The sequence below is a fragment of the Tamandua tetradactyla genome, chromosome 3 (assembly GCF_023851605.1).
Source record: "Tamandua tetradactyla isolate mTamTet1 chromosome 3, mTamTet1.pri, whole genome shotgun sequence".
NCBI classification, from domain to species: domain Eukaryota; kingdom Metazoa; phylum Chordata; class Mammalia; order Pilosa; family Myrmecophagidae; genus Tamandua; species Tamandua tetradactyla.
In genome coordinates, this window is record NC_135329.1 from 15,874,036 (window position 1) to 15,879,116 (window position 5,081).

A 5,081-nucleotide genomic window follows, 5' to 3' on the forward strand; every position below is an offset into this window, starting at 1 on the left:
AAACAAAGACAAGGAGAAAATCTTAAAAGCAGCCAAAGAAATGACAGATGGCCTTCAAATGAGCAATAGATGTATGCTTGAACTTTTATCTATATCCATGGAAGCTGGGAGATAATGAAATGATATCTTCAACTTGCTGAAGGAGAAGAACTTCCAAATTAGAAAATCTATGCCCAAAGAATCTCCCAATTCAAAAGTTAGTTTTTTTTTTCCCCAAATAGTATTAAAATGAACAAACTTTTGTTGAGATGGATCAAGGGAAATAGAAAAGAGGCACAAGTGACTGATAGAAGGCATAGAAGAAGAGTGATCACTCTAGATGCTTTATATAGAATAAGGGCCAGCAAACTATGGTCCATTGGACGACTACCTATTTTTAGATTTCAAGATTTACTGAACAAAATCATGCCCATTCATTTACGTATTATTGATGACTATTTTCATAATACAATGAGAGGACTGATTAGTTGCAACAGAAATCATTTGGAAGTCAAAACTAAAATATTTAATATTTTGCCCTTTAGGAAAAATCAGTAAACCTTAACTGATTGAGTCACCATGATTCTTACATAGAAAACATTGTTTGAAAAAGAACACAGAAAACAATATATACAAACCTAATTCAAATATGGAAAATTCAAAGTAGACTAATTATGCATATAATGCATAAATCTGCATGTAAAGGTAGCAACTAGAAATAAAATAAATACAACAAATGTTGAAAGAGTGGTTACCTCCGGGAAAGGGAGGATATTATAATCAGAGAAGGACTCATGTTTGGGAAGGGTGATTCTTTTTTTTTTAATGTTGCCCAAGTGTGAGGGCCATAATCTCAATTTATTAACTTTAGTAGCAATACAATAAATAGAAAAGTCCCACATTACAGGAATAAAAAGACTGACTGGAAAATTTATACAATAAGTGTTGAAGAAAACTGGAACAACTCAGAGGTCTTATAGCCAATGCCATCAGTTGACAAATGCTTCCAAAGCGTCAATGTACATCGAGCATCATTTGCCATGTAATGTCTTGGCTCTTTTGTTTGGGACATAAAGGCAGATCGACAATGTAAGCCCTATTAAGCATATCTCTTAGCTTATATTCCTACTGAAATTAAAAATTTGAATGGAATATATATAAATTGTCCATGCAACATTCATTTTCTGTTGACGTTTAGGCAATCATGTAGAAAGTTTCTAAGTTAAAAAAACACCCAACTTTTAGGAGACCTATCTTCAGTTGTGACTTTACCACTGAAGAACAACTTCTTATATAGACCATTTCGCACGAAGATGATTTGAAAAATTTACAGTATTACCTTAGATCCAATCTGAGACCCTTTGAGGATCATCTTCTACTAACTAGAAGGTGGGGAAAGCACACACATTTGAGAAATCAAATGTTACAATCCCTCCCAGGTATTAAGGCAAAGCTCATCAGCAGTCAGCCAAGGCAATGCCTCCATTCCTAAGGGCTTAAGTTAGAAGTCTTCACCTGAAAGATTACCCTTTAAAAAACTAAAACCTTTCTTCTTATCCCAGGACACTCTACTTCAACATGCACAGCTGTGCTGCAGGATAAAACATACAACTTGCCTTCTATGGAGCATCGACTGGCTAACACTTAGGCATGCACAGAATTGACTTTAATATAAAAGTACTTCAATTCATGGAAGAAAATAAAGCTTAGAAATAACAAGCTTAGTCTACATAGGTTTAAACTTTAGTCATTTAGTAAATTCTGAATTGGCTCCTATTAAGTGGTAGATTGAATACTAACAACGTTAAGTATATTAGCTTGTAGCTTGACAGTGCAATGTTTATTTGCATGTAAAGTGCCAGTTTAATATACAAACTAATAAGTAAACCTTAAAATCTGCTTTGAAGCAGTGAGGATAATATCTTCCAACTGCCTTGTGGGAGTAAGTGAATGTTCAATCTTGCTGGATCCAACTAGCTTAAGGGTTTCCCCTCTCGAAAGCCAAGATTCCTGCAGTACAGTTATATATAGCAAAGTCACCTACAGCCAACCTGCTTGCAAAAACCAAACACAGACAAGATCTTTCATAAAAATCCTACTAGCCATGTGTCTTAGATACCCTCTTTCTAGGCAACTCCACACAGTTTCAAAGATGCCATCAAATACCCTATTGGGGTATTTTGTGGTGTAGCTGGTTGATACATTTCAAGTAGCTGATCTTTTTTTAGAGAACAGAAAAAAATCAGCAAAATAATACCTCAGTTCATTTAGAAGTCATCATCCAAGGTAAAAGAATTTCTGTTGAACTTGACATTGCTCCCATCCTCTGATATTCACCTATTCTCTTCTCAAAGAAGTTGCTCCCTTCGAGTGAAATATTCTCCACAAAGTCAAATGGATTCCCTACTTTGAAAACCTTACTGAAGCCCAGTTTCAGTATAAGTCTGTCTGCCACGAATTCAATGTACTGCTTCATTAAAGTGTAATTTGTTCCAATCAGCTTCACGGGCAAGGTCTCTGCAAGAAACTCTTGTTCTGTCCTAACAGCATTGATAATTATTTTTTTTTACTCTCTGTTCTGAAGGTTTGTGAAGCAGGTGTTTGAAAATGAGGCTGGCAAAGTAGTACTGTAAACCCTCATCTCTGCTAATAAGTTCATTGGAAAATGTGAGGTTAGGCATCGTCCTCGTTTGTGGAGCCAGAAGATTGAGGTAAAAGAGCCAGAAAAGAATATTCTTTCTACTGCTGCAAAGGTGGGCACGTTCTCCACAGGGAGCTTCTTTGTCCCCAAACCCAACACAAGGCCCAGTTTGCCTCCTTCCTGAAGCAAAGCATTGTTTCCATTGCATTGAAAGGAATTCCTTTTCTTTGGAATCTTTAAGTGTCAATAAGGAAACTATACATTTCAGAATGTATGCTTTCCATGGCAGTTTGGAAGTCTTCTGTAATTGGAATTCCTTGGCCAAATCACTACACCAAGTTTTTGTTTACTAATGAAAGGTGGCCAAAATGCGTGATATAAAGCAGCTCTTCTCAGGCTTCAGGGCTTCCCAGTGCTGAAAGTCCTTGGAAAGATCCACTTCCTCAGCAGTCCAAAAGGAAGCCTCAGCTTTCTTATACTTCTGCCAGATATCATGATATTCTATAGGAAAGATGGCTAGGAGATGGGGATTTCTTCTGGGAAGTGGTTCATCCTCCGTGCTGGGAGCAGGCACCTTAGTTTTCTCCAGCTCCGAGGGGTCCTGGAAGATCTTCTGGGCGGTCTTGCTAGCCAGGATGGGGTGCTACTGAGAGCAGGGGCCGTGTTCTCCTGGCCCAGCAAGCTGCATCCCTTTGGGGACAAGAGCTGGAGCTGCTGGGGCTGCTCCAGGGAGGCGTGCAGGGCGCACACAGAGAGCCTGACCGCTGGCCGGAAGGGCGAGTCTTGATGATAGCCATGTCTTCTTTCTTGAATTGGCTGGTGGTTACAGGTTTGTTTACATTGTAACTATTTGTTAAACTGTATATATATGTTTTATGCACTTCCAGGTTTATATGTTAAATGTCACTATTTGAAAACATGAAATTTTTTTCACAAATGGAGATTTTACATATATTTCTCATAAAACCCCAGTGTTCTGCTTTCCTAAATAGAGGTGTATTTACCAGTAAGCTTCAACATCGATTTCTTGCCTAGACCTGCATGTTTTCTAGTAATTTGTTCACATGATCTGATCGTATGTTTCTTCTTCTTCTTTTTTTTTTGGATGCATAGTCTGGAAATTGAACCCAGGTCTCCCTCATGAAAGCGGGCATTCTAACCACTGAACCACCGTGCTCATATATTTTTATAAAATTTGTGCACTTAATGTGACTATATCTATTAAAACTGACCAAAGTTACACCTTCTCTTGTTGTCTATTGGGTTGCTTTGGAGGGGGTATGGCATTTTGAGGATGTGGCTAGAGACCATTGAGTAAGGGATACATTTAGCTTGAGTTTATTCACCTTCTTGGTTCCCAGTCACTTCTAAATATAATTAAATTATTGATAGCCATCTGGGGTCATAGGTTTATGTCTTGATATGAAAATGCCTTGTGTCAGAGATGTGTGGATAATGAAAGAGAAAGAAATGTAAGAACTTGGGAAGAATCTTTTCTGTAGGAATTTTTTCTTATCATTCTATTTATAAAATTTTAAGCCAAGGATGCTGTTTTCATAATTTCTAGTGAGAAGACATGTTCCCTCATGTTAAGAATACATTCATTAGTAATATATATAATTATGAAAGTATCATCTATTTTTTCTCTTTTGATGGAAATTGTGCAATAGGATTTATAAGAATTCCTATTGGTAAAGCCTAAACTTGTAGCTTAAACTACTACAAATTTAAGCTTTAACTTAAACTACTACAAGTTTAAGCTTTACCAACATATAGTATATGCCTGTGTATACTATAGGAAGAGAGTATGGTGATTGCTGCTGTATTATAAGCACCTAGGTAAGAAACAGCAAGTACATTTGTAACAGCTCATATATGAAAGATACTTGATAGAGGATTCTCAACTCAACCATCATAAAAATTTATATGACATTACCAACACCATGTTATGAGGCTGGAAAAAAACTTTTCTCAACTATCACTAATAAAAAACTTTCTATTCTCTCTGTAGAGACATATTATAAAATCTTTGTCATATAAACAGGCAATGAAATAACATGTAGAAAAAAATGTAGAGAAGTCGCTGTGGTGGTGTACCTGGCCATTAATTATTCATTTATATTATTTTTTTGGATTTTGCGATATTTTCCACCTTATATGCATTGGTAATTTGCTGTGATTTCTTTTTGAATTCGAAATAAATATTCGCTTTTGTATCAACTTTTGCATTTATAGTGCTTTATTAGAGGTCCCCAGAATTGTACAAGGTTTAGGCCCCCCAAAACCGAATGAGCCATAATCTAAATCATCAGATATTTACATGCAGACTTTTCTTTCTTCCCTCATAGTTCTGTCTTCCCTTGCTGACACAATTTTTCTGTAGCTCTGTCTTGTTATATCTTTACACAGCAATGCTATTTGTAAAATTACTGTTACACAGTGATTGGCTTCGCTTTGGCTA

General features: G+C 36.6%; 1 pseudogene; it reads right to left on the reverse strand.

The window, feature by feature from the left end:
- Positions 1–2,246: 2,246 nt before the first annotated feature.
- On the reverse strand, positions 2,247–4,565 carry LOC143675500 (ribonucleoside-diphosphate reductase subunit M2 pseudogene; annotated as a pseudogene).
- Positions 4,566–5,081: the final 516 nt, after the last annotated feature.